This window comes from Centruroides sculpturatus, unplaced genomic scaffold (genome assembly GCF_000671375.1).
Source record: "Centruroides sculpturatus isolate CEXI.00-Female unplaced genomic scaffold, Cexi_2.0 scaffold221, whole genome shotgun sequence".
Classification (NCBI taxonomy): Eukaryota; Metazoa; Arthropoda; class Arachnida; order Scorpiones; family Buthidae; genus Centruroides; species Centruroides sculpturatus.
In genome coordinates, this window is record NW_019384612.1 from 276,032 (window position 1) to 289,275 (window position 13,244).

The window sequence follows — 13,244 nt, forward strand, 5'->3', positions numbered from 1 at the left end:
GAACTCTTTCCGCCCTGTGGGGCACTAAGAGGGCCTCTTTGTGCAAGCCCATTATGGGTTCGGCCAGGCCCACAATGGGACTGCCGGGTGGTGAGGGACAGGGCCCGACATATCCGAACGGACCATCTCCCGAAAAATTCCTGGGGATTTTTTGACCCGTTCGGATTCAAATCCGAGTCCCCCAGAGCGGTGGGTTGCCACCTTGACCACTCGGCCATCCAGCCGCTAGTTATTTATATTTGCATACAACGGAGTTCGAATTAATTTTTAAAAAATTGAGTTGATCTTTTGGACAATAGTGTTGAATATGAAAAATAAATTACACTCGCTGAGGCCCACCGGTGACCAAGTGGTTCCGTTCCCTAAACACTGGGAGTTCGGTCGTGGGTTCATGCCTCGCTCGGACGTGGAGTTTACTGGGTTTTCTCCACGTCTTTAACGCTTGAATAGGGGTCAGTTACCTTTAAAAGACTCCAGTAAAAGCATTATTTCCCGCGTATAAAACAAAAACTATATACTGTATAACTACTAACATGTCCATCGAGAAACTTACCATGGGCGACACAGCCTAATAGCTCTCGCCCAACATGAAAGAAAAGATAAGATATTTGAATCTAATGACAATAGTAATAAGTGATTGCAATATCATAACGAACGGACATTTTTCTGTGGAACAACGAAACGATTTGAAAGAACCCTTAATACCTAGTATAGCTTTCTTTTGCCAGAATAAATGTGGCGATATAGTCGGGTATGAAGACATACAGGCACCGTATACTATCCTGAGACAGATTTGTTTACAGATGCTGCAAATGCCGCTCCAGATCCCTCTCACTCTTAAATGTCCGTTACTGGCATCTCATCTAGTCTCAAAAATGTTCGATGGCGACAATTCTGAAGACCAGGCAGATAAAACAAGTGTAGCGACGTGACAAAGACTCCTAGCCATGTACGGCCGAGCACTGTCTTGCTGGAAATAGCTGTTTGCAGTCCTGCCATGAAAGGCAATATATGAGGGCGCAAAATTCCTGAACGTATGTGCCGTCGCTGTGCCGTCAATATCTCTCATACCGTTACTGGGAGTGATCGACTGTTAAACTACAGCACGTGTTTAAACAGACGAAATCACTTTTCAGGCAGTTGTAGATGTGGGCATGATAAATGGGTGACTTTTCTTCGTATACATTTTCAGAACACCTGGGGAAGAGGAGATTACAGAAAAAGCCATTAGAGAACACCTTTTTTAACGTTAATTAAGCTTAATGGAACTAATTAATTAATATTGAGCCTGTTTCCTGAGCCGTGTTCAGCATCGCAGAATTCTTGCTAAGTTTAGTTATCTTGTTTTATCCATGCTAACTTCTAGAATCCTATGATATTGAACACGGCTAAAGAACGCGCCCATTGTGCTATTGTAAGACTAAAGTTACAGTAGCCTATAATTTAGAAAAAATGAATTACGTGTGATTTTTTTCAATAAAATATAAGTTATAACCTTACATTTATATTTTACCGCTAAAGCTTAATTAAAGAATTTTTTACTTTAACAAAATAAAAAGATGAAAACATCGATATTATAATTTTTAAGATTATGAGAAAAGAACGGAAGCTGTTAAAACGTTAGCTTACCGCTCTGTGAACCCGGGATCGAATCCAGGCAGTTAAAAAATCATTAAAATTTTTCATGGATGGTTCATCCTGGATATATCGGACTCCGGTTTTCATCATTCGTTCGCTTCTGTTGTGAGTTTGGCCAAACCCATGATGGGAAGGAAAAATGGGTTCTGTTAGTGCTCACAAAACAAAATAAGTCAAATATGCATAATAGGAAAAGTTTACGCAACATTGAATGTTGATGACAGGTTCAACAAATTATCTATTTTAATTGTCAAAGTCAAAAGAGGCGATAAGTGATACCAGGCGTTAGGACGGTCAGTGGTTAAAGTGGCTCCAAGATTCCACGATCAAATCCAGACGGACCAGAAAACTCCAGGAATTTTTCCGGGTAGTCTAAATATAGCGAGCCCCGTCCTTCACCAACCCCGCCGTCTCATTGTGGGTCAGGTCAAATTCACAATAGAAAGGTCGCGGTCGAAGTTTTCAACGCGAAAACGTGAACGTCGGACGTTCAGCAGCGCCTTCCTGTAAGCCTAAAAGTTTGACAATGGCGTTTTGAACGTCGAGCATAATTCCACTGACGTTCCAAATGCCATTGTCAAAGTTCTGTCAAAATGCCGGGCTGTGAACGGCTCACGTATTTGTAAAATCTAAGTGACTCGTACAACATGGAATTCATATAAAATGGAATAATCAACAGTGTTATAGGGGAATCGACTGTATTTTAATGAAAATATCTTTCTATGAAGGAAAAATGAAGACGTTTAATTTATTTATCAACATTACTAATAACCTTTGTTAATTTTATCTTTTTTTAAATACTGATAAAAAAATATATCTGAAGTAATGTCAATACTTCCTCGTGATAATGATCGCAACTCTATCATATTGATAAAAAGAAACGCATTTTTTTTTATTATTATTTGCCGATACAATATATATTAATTTTTTTATTAATATAACATGGTATATTTATACATAATGTTGCAAATACATAAATACGTATAGATAGCTTATTGATAAATTAGAAAATGGCGCCTTATGATTTTGACTATAATTATATCTCGATATTAATAAACATTCTACTTTAATTAATACAAACGAAAACATTTCAAATAAATATTTTTTTCGATTTAATATAAAATAATTCCAAAAAATTATAAATACTCTTTAAATGATTGAAAATGATTTTTTAACACGGTGTTATATAAATAGAGGGCGATGATCGATCGATCGATTTAGGGAGAGGGATGCTAATATAGACAAGCAAAGATGGCTGATCACTGTAAGGAGGAGTTGGAGGGAAGACCGAGCAGAAGACATCCACAAAGTACTCCAGGCAGCCAAGAAGACGTCAGGGAAGGAAGTTTGCAAGAAGAATTCGATCCTTTCACCGGTGACGGAGATTTGATAGAAGAAAATGTCAACATCTCTCTGACTGCACCACCCCAGACTCAGTAAGTTGACGACTATCTCTCTCTATTCTCCGGGATGTCAATGACTTTTCATTCTCCAACATCGCTCTTGTCTTTATAATGATTTTATTATAAAAACTCTACGTCGAGATCAAACTATTCTTACGTATATAATAAGGAAATAACGAATGGCTTACGAAATAAATTTTTTTTTTATTATTATTATTAAATAGCATATTACATTGTACGATTGATCCCGTTGAGAATAGATTAAGCGTTTCGAGAAAGATGGATTGCTTGGAAAATTCTAATGAATTTTCTGAATGGATGGTTTTTTGACGCTAACAACGATTAACGTAAAGTCGTGTTTTGGTTTTTTTTTGCTTTTACATGAAAAATCTTAATATTTAACTTCATTATAAAGTATTGTATGTTTTTAGATTAGAAACTGTATAATATGCATGCATTTAATAATACATAAAGCTAATATAATTACAAAAATTTGGTTAAAATTTTCACATGTTAAATCTATACAGTGTGAAAAATATTTCAGAATATTTTTGAAGTTTATATTAATATAAAACTCGTCAACCGTTATAAATTAACTAGCGCTATCGTTCTAGTGAAATTAACGGTATGCTCTTCGACTGTACTTAAATAATAACCGAACCTCGACACTGACTTTTAAAATTGCAGCCATTTTTATTCGCTTTTCGAATGTTTAAAAAGTTCCGAAACAAATCTCGTTTTATAGAAATTCGGAATCGTTCGATCTGTCGTTCCCGAAGAAGGTCGTTCAAAACGTTCGAAAAGTGAATTAAAAAAAGGCTGCATTTTTAAAAGTTAGCGTCGAGGTTTGGTTATTAACGGTATACAGAACGTATTAATGAAAATATTGTATATTTCCATTTTTTAAATTCTTTAATGTAGTTTTTAAACTTTTGAATAAATATTATCAAAACGTTAGTCGTTTTGTTCAGAGTTTTTGGGATTATTCAATGATGATCACTTTTTTTTATAATTGATTGATATTAAATAATCAAATGAAATTTCAGTATATATAAGTTTTAATTAAAAACTACTCTGATGTAACAATTAAAAGGTTATATTATATATAGTATTGATTTTAAGGTAGTTTGCATTGGTGTGAATATTATGCAGGAATTCTAATATTGTACATTTTTTTGTTGCTTTAAGTTCTATTGATTGAAAACAAAGCTCAATTAAGTTCATTGTATGAACCAACACAAAAGTTTTTATAAAGAATTTTAAAACATTTGTCCATTTGTGAATTTGCTATAAAATGTCAAACATTTTTTTTTAAATAAGTGATTAAGTTAAAATATATATAAGAAAATACTTGAGTATTTTTGCAAAACTAAAGATGTACTATTCACCTTTTACTTTATCAGAAAATATGTATATTTAGAAAATTTGAAGTATAAAGAGAGCTTGTTTTGAAATATGAAACATTTAAGAAAAGTTATCTTATTTTGAAAAATTTTGTTTTTTTTCATTCACGTTAAAATATTTCTGTAACTGCGATTAGAAATCAATAATTCTTGACTCCTCCACATTTACCATAAAGTCGGGATAAACATATTATATAAACAAATTTGTACAATATAAAAGGATTTTTCTGTTGCAGTTTCATTTTTATAACAAATACAAAAAATTTTTTATTGAAAATAAAAATCTTTACAAAAGTGTGTTTATTAATGAAAATCTTTTAGTATGTAATTATTAAATTTTGCATCCTTTAACAGAATTCATTCCTCGATATTTTTACATTTACTTAATCAGTTTGTCTTTATTTCTAAGACAGTATTTCTTCAGTTGTTAATGAAATTTATTTTGTATCTACTTAATTTATAAAACACAAAACAATGTTTGTAGAAAATAAACTAATGATTAAACAATATCCATATTTTATTTAAAGAATTATATAGTATTTATAAAATGGTGTGAGAATTGCAAATATTTTTAAAATGTATGGGGAAACAAACAATCAAGCCTATATCATTTTCAAGAATTCAGATTTTTCCTATAAATTATTGAAGTTTGGTATGTACAGTACTTTGTTTCTTTTAAACAAATTCAAATGATATATTTGAGTTCATTCCAAACATTCTGTAATAAGTGATGACTGATTTTAATAACTTAAAAGACTACATATTGATATTAATTATCTAGTATTGCTGGTGAAGATATACAGCTATAAACACCATCTTTCACAAATCTCCACAGAAAGAAATCAAAGAGGATTGCATACAGAAATCATGTTGGCCATGAAATGAATGATTAGTCAGTCTATCACTCAAACATTTACTGAATCAAAAGTATTGAACTTCAATAATTTATTAAATTTTTGCTTTAAAATGGTATAAGTTTGATCGTTGCGCGTCTTTTATATTTTGTTAAATTTTGTAATTACTTATATCATTTATAGATACTCTGTATGTTTTCAGGGCTTCAGATCTCATTATCAGTTCTCATATACAGTAACTAACTTTCCTTTCTATAATTTAGAGCCTGAGATTCTGAAAACATTATTCTTTAAATATAATCTGGAACTTCAAAGAAAATAGACTGGTTTTGGAGGTAACATATTAATACTATTTAGAAAGTTTATAATTTTTAAATTGTAATATGGTTAATAATTTAAGGTATAATTCTTTCTAAATAGACTATATAAAATTGAATTTACCATGTGAATAGTATTATTTAGACATTCTATATAATAAATTTTTTTTCTGTTTTATGTAAAAAAGTTAGCGGTACAAAATATGCACTAGATTTCAAATTGTATCCAATAGTTATAAAATTTTTAAGAAAGCATTATATATTTTTGCTATTGAAATTACATGTATGTACTGTACATGCTAAGCCTATCTGATTTCTAAATATTAGTGATCAAAATATATATATATTCAAGCATCTCTCTTCAACTATGGTTTTGTAATAATGTTATTTGTCATTTTAATGAAATTAAAAATATTTAGAAAAGTTTTTTATAATTAATTTTTTTTTAAAAGAAACATATAATATTTCATTTATATAACTAAAGCGTACACTTACAATTAGATTTCAAAAAGGTGATTATTCTTTTCATTCGTAAGTATTTTAAATGTTTGTACAATGTTTCCATTAGATTTTATTTTAATAGCAAAAGTAAATATTTCGGAAAAAACAAGCAGATATGAAAATTTTTGTAACGTTTTGTCTTTCTGTTGATTGTGTGAAAAAAGATGTAAAATAACATTAGCCCCTGAAGCATACTTTACAGTCATAAAGACTGTAAAGTATGCTTCAGGGAGCTAATGTTATTTTACATTCAGACTAGTAATTCATTTAGTAAACAAATATGAAAAAAGTTTTAAATGCATAATTTTTGAGAAGTTTCTTTCTGATTATTGTATTTTTAGATTTGACATTATAGCTTGCCCCTAAATGATCAGGAACTGCCAAAATTTAATCTGCTAAATGATCAAGAAATGTCATGTAAGAAGAAGAAAAAATAATTCTTGACTGATTTACATATAAAGTGAAAATGGTATCAGTAGTGAGAGAACAAAGAGTAAATACCATAAAAACACTTAAGAAAAGTGAAGACACTATAAAAACAAGTGTTGCATACAGTACATTGACTAGTGCAAAAGTAGCTTGCTTGCCTTGTGACCACAATTTAAAGAAGAATGAAAGTTCTTAACTTATGCATAGAAGATCACACCCAGAAAAATGTTGTTAAGCACTATTTTTATTTGTGAAAAGGCTAGGTGGTTTTGTAGACATCTTGCTGAGACTTGTATAGGCGATGATATTGTAGATAATAATTTCCTTCAAATAAGGGATTGTTTGGGAGGTTTAAAAAGTAATTCAGTCTGCATAATGCAGTAGAACTCTGATTATCTGAATGTCAGTTAACCAAATGTGCAATTATCCAAACTACCACTTGCCTTCCTTTTCTCTCTCAATGATTTCACAGCTGCAATTCTGTTATGTCATGATTGCATGATTGGTGATGCCTATTTGCTGTGACAAATCCAAATGATCAGTGGCATGCTACTTCACATTGATGAATAAATAAATATGTTATTACAGTTATTACAGTACAATATTGTACTGTAATAAAGAATGAAATTACAGGGATTACTCTAACAATGTAAAAAATGAAATTACAATCTACTTATCCAAATCACCTGCAGAATGAACCTGTTCTCAGATAATCAGTTCTACTGTATAACTTGTGGAAGAATCTGCTTCAGCTTATCTTGAAGTAGTAATTTCATTTTGTGAAAAATCCAGAACTTTGATAGAAAACAGTTGTTACCTGATAGAACAAGTTTTTAATGCTGACAAATCTAGCTTTTTCTGGAAAAGAATGTGTCATCAAGAACCATCATTTCAAAAATGGGGCAGTTCCCCCATTTTTGAAATGATATTTTAAATCCCAGAGCAGTTCCTCTGGGATTTAAAAACAGTGAAAGATGAGCTGAAACTTTTAATTTTGCAGTAATATTTCTAGACTGTTTTATCAAGCCCATGCATTAAAGAGGCAGAATAAAGATCAACTTCCTGGTTTTTGGAGAGCTAACCATAAGAGTTGAGTTGTAGCTTCTTTATTTACAGATTGATTGAATAATTGTTTTGGCTCCAAAACAGAATGGTGTCTTTTTACAAAAGCAATTAGTCTTTAAACTTCTAAATTTACTTCTCAATAATGCACCTGCACATAGTGATTCACTTTACTTTGAATGTTTAGATAGTGATTCTGCATCTAACACAATAATTTTGCTTTAATCTTTGGATTAAGGTGTAATAGTGGCAATGAAAAATTACTTTTACTGCACATCTGTGGACATCGTAGAGAATGGAGGATGACTTGAAACTTGCTTTGCTGCAGTGCTTAAAAAACTTCATTATTTTGGACTGCATAATAATCATTAAGAATTAATTTCTTGAAATTAGGCTATCAACATTAAATGCTGTTTGGAAAAAATTTAGAAATAAGCCATAAAAAAAAAAAACAAATGAAATTTCTTTTTGCTGCCATTAAGTGGAGTGCATTGTGTCAATGGCTAATTTAGAAAGTGAAGGATTTCCTGACATGCAGTGCAAAGAAATTGAACTAAAACATCAGGATGATTATCTGCAAGATCTTGAAAAACTTAGAATAAGTGAAGACAATGACAAAAAAAGTAGAAGGCAAAATTGAAAGTGAAAAATCAGTGCTGACATATACTGCAATAAACAAGGGAATGCAAATGGCATATGATCTTTCTGATCATTTTATAAACACTGATCCAGTCAGTGACCATAATTTGAGTTTAAATGAGGAATAAAAGTATTATAAAGGAACTCAAAATTGAAAAGGAAAAATAAACACTTAGCTTTTTTAAAAAAGATACATAAAACAAACAAAATCTTAAAAGTTTTGACAAAAATTTTTGTGAAGCATAGTTTTATAATTTTGATGTAAAATTAGTATCAATTAATAGATTTAAATAGATCCTTCTCCCCAAGAAGGATCTATTATGAATCTGACCCCAAACCCCCTCTTTCTCATACTGTTTTGTCAACCGCAGCATTTCTTCAGAATATATCACATTCTCATTAACTTAAAGAGTTATCTGTGTATATGTTTTTTTAATAAACAAAAATATTTTTAATTTACTACAACTTTATATGATCAGAAATAAAGTTAATACAGTAAACCTCCATTAACTTTGATTTTGCACAACTAATTAATTTTTTTTGAAAAATGGTGATGTAATTTGAAATTTCTTGACAAAAATTATAATTAAGAAATGTTTTTGATATCCAGAAGTCTTTGTGATACCATGCATTATATTACTGTAGTTTGTAGGTTACTAAAGATTATACATTGCCATATATTTTATGGTCATGGAATTTTTTGAGATCTTAACTGTAATAATACATTCAGTAGTATAACCTATTAAAACACAGTAAAACTTCTGTATAGAGCTGATCATAATAAATTACTGTGCTGTATATCCATCTTCTCATTTTCTGTGTTGTCAAAGAAAATGCTCTACTAATTTCTAATTCAGATTTTTACTCATAATTACTTAACATTTATTCATAATTACAAATATATATATATATAATGTTTCTGAAGTTTATAGTGTTTATAAAAGTAAATTTTATATAAGATTTATTAAATTGTAAATAACTTAAATGCATATTTAAATCTTGAAATTTTTATAACAATATTGTTTAAAATTTTAGTAGAAATATGAATGATGTTTCTCTATAAAATGTTTACTGTTGTATAAAATGCAACTCTGCATACATGCTGTCATCAAAGAATTTTTCTATCTGCTTTATCATAATAAGTGATACTTTTTGAATTATGTAAAGAAACAAACATGCAATCCATTATTTTGACTACTTGAATTTACTGCTTGAAGAGATTGAAAAATATTATTTTTTGTTTTCAAAATTTTTAATTTAGTAGGCTTTTAATAAATGAAATTTTTTCATTGAATTACAATTGTACAAACTTATTAAAAACTTATTTCATATTGTGACTCCAATATTTAGGTTAATTTCTCTATCCATTTAATTCTGTTGTTTTACTCATTATTAGTTATCCAAAAATACTATTTATAACTAAATATATTATTTTTGGATAATTAAATTTTATCTAAATATTTTCAGATAAATTAGTTTCTTTATGGTTTCCATTTTGTTTTAATCTCCAAAGTAATTAATTTATCTTTTATTACTTTAGGAATTTCTGTTTTCAGACTAATTAAGAAATTAATCTGAAAATTCAGGAGCGATTTTTATTAGAAATTCATATCAAGCTTATAATCTTTCAAGATATCATTTTATTATTTAATAAAATTTACAAAAAATTAATTTTAGAGAAAACTATGTCATGGATATTTTTTTCTACAAAGAATATATTCATAATTTTTGTTGTAGGATATTCTAGCATTTTGAAGTGATGTTTATATCATCACTCCTTTTTACTGATCAATTTCTTGTTTTTCGTTACTTGTTAATTTTAGATTTTGACAATATACAACTAAGTACAGTTGTATTAAGGATTTGTTTTGAAGTGTAATAGGCTGCTTTCATATAATGTGAATGTTACCAAATTAAATTTTATAAATCTCCTCGAAAAAAGTTCTGAAATTTTGAATACAAAAGTCAGCTAAATTTGCTTATATTTTTGTTCAAACTTGATGAAAGCAGTAAATATGAATTCTATACTCTAAACTCAATAGTTACTAACATTTTTTTTCTAGTCTATAGTATATATTAGAAAAAAATAAGAAGTATATGCTAAATATCATAGTTACCACTAACTCTGCTTAAAACTTAAGCAGAAAACCTATATTATAGTACTTATACTTGCAGTATACCTATACTTAATATACTATAATTAAGTATAGGTTTTCTGCTGGGTTGTTGAAAATTGGTGCTACTAACCAATAGTTGACACTAACAAGAGTTAGTTCACTGTACAATTAAAGATTTTTTAGAAGATTTACTTTTTTAAGAAAATTATTGTTGTAATGAAGAGCAGATTCTCTGACATTAGTAAACAGTAATAGAAATTCTCTTCTGGAAATTTTGGCTATCTAAAAAAATAATTATAAATTATCTTTTTAGATAGAGAAATGTCTTACAAATTATTGAAACTATAATGTAATCATTGAGTGATGTCTATTGTATTTCTTTCATTCTAATTACTGGACTTACCAGTTGGTTATCATCATCAAAGCAGGCATAGATAAATAAAATTACGATTAGTGAAAGTGCTAATTTTGGACTTTGACATTATATAATTCATCCAGTGTTTTTGTTTTTTTTTTTTTGCTTTTTTTTTTCAGTACTGTCTTTAACAACAGTTAGCATATAATTGAAGTGTGAAATTTCAGCAATTTAAACTATTGTATTGAGAACAAAAAAAAAAGAAAACAATTAAAATAATGTCTAGCATTTAAAGCATTGCTATCAATCTCAATCAATAACTGATTATGATGGTTGTATGTTATCAATTGCATATTAAGACCGATTTTAATCTAAAAAGAGAGCTTAAAACACTTGTTCTAATCTTTGGATAAATAAGTTTTTCCCTTGTTTATAAAAAGTTCACTTTCAATTCTTAGTGTTATTTCAACTTTTTTAATTTCAAAATCTCCCTGGGTAGAGATATAAGGTTGCCAGGGGAAGGGAGAAAGCATACCTTGCAGATAATCTTTCTCTCTATGGAAAAGTCAATTTGGTCTAATGGTGTTACATGCTAGTGGATGATTTGAAATTAGAATTGTATTCATGATGTGCAAAAAGTGGTCTGGCCTGGCAAGACTGGCTGGACCTTGTATTGACTTGCAACCTTGTACTGTATTGTCTAAAATACAAGAATGAGAAATTATCTTAGCCAGCATGAACAGGCTTACGCAAATAAGCCTAATTTAATTATAGTACAGTAGAACCTCAAACTCGGCTCTCGATAACCCGGCACTCCGGATAACTCGGCCACACACTGGCAGGGCAAAAAAATCCTTAGTTAATTAATTTTCATTATAGACAGCTTTATAAAAGTATAAAAGCTCTCATAAAGTATTTTTCTGAGGTCTGTCTTATCAGGTAAATTACTGTACACAGTGTATTCATTAATCTTCATTTTCATGTAGTAAAGGCTCTATGCCTTCATAAAGTATGTACTTTTCCTTTGTTTAAGGGTATTTGGGAAGTTTATTCTCTGTTGTATTCTCCAGCAAACAATACATACAAGTACAGTACACTATTTTCTGAAGAAACAAACAAACTTATCCTTTTTGAACCCCATTCCCGATAACCCGGCATTTTCACAAACTCGGCCACCCTTCGGTCCACATTAGGCGGAGTTTTCGAGGTTCTACTGTATTCATTTACATATTGGACTGCAATTTGAAAAAATTGTAGGCCTATAAATTCCCACTGTTGTCCGTTCATCTGCCATTCCTTAATCTCAAGAATGGAGTTAGATAAATGAAAGATGAGACCAGATATGGAAACTTTAAGAGCAGCAGGCTCCAATTAAACTATACAATGCAAACTGGAAGTCATATTATTAAAATTCAAAAACTTTCCCCTGAGGTGTTAGATAGATAACTGGCACAGATGTATAGTTAAAGGAAAAGTATTATGTATAGCAGTAAGCCACTACTAATTTGAGGTGGAGAGCATATACAATATATTAAATTAAATAAATTAAAAATGATTGTCACAATGCCAGGCTACAATTTTTAATGTCACAATAAATAATCCTCGTTATGAAAATCATTCACATCTACACATAAACCAAACCTTTCCTGTAAGACAATATTTGTAAGAGTATGAACTAGTGATCCATAAATTGGAGATGTGGATTTTCATCCATGGCTGTGAGTGAAGATACTAATAATTGGCAAGAAGCAAAGATTAGATAAAGATGTCACGCTCTGAATATATCAAAGTAGTGTAGTCAGCCACCATTTTCAGTTTTTGGTCTTTTGTGGTCAATAGTAACAATTCAGTGATTCTGGAAGATGTAATATAGTTGCTATTTTAATAAAAAGGAATAAGTAAATAACTCAACCAACCAGATTTTTTGATTAAAGCCAGGCAACTTACTGAATTATTAGCCCAATAATTTAGCAGATTATCTTATTTTAAATAGGAATAATTTGAATACAGGTGCTTCCCTACATTTGAACAGGTTAGGTTCCTGAAGTTTTGTTTTAAGTCGAAAGATGATGTAGAGAGTACATTTGTGTTGTCAGTAAAATAAACGATTACTTGTTAACATATATAATTAACTTCATTATAATACAAATGTAACTTTGTGCCTCCAGGTCTAAGTGTTACAACAGCTAACGCACGACTGACCAGAGACAAAGGAACGCAACAAAGGTCAGAGGTGTGTGGTCACCTAACTAGGTCAAGGGGCAATTCGGTGTGGATTATCCCCTGGAGGTTTACATACATAACAATTTGTACACAGAATAACCACTTAGTGTTAGTGCTTGATCCTTCTTTGTACTTAATAGAATGCAGGTGTTTCAAACATGGTTTTTTCATCTAATGCACTTAAAATGTCCAGTTTGATTTTCCGTGATAAATGCAAGAAGTGTTGCTCTATTAGCTCTACTGCTAGATTTACTATTACATTTTGGATGCCTTTTTTTGAATTACTAATCATAAAAGTTTATC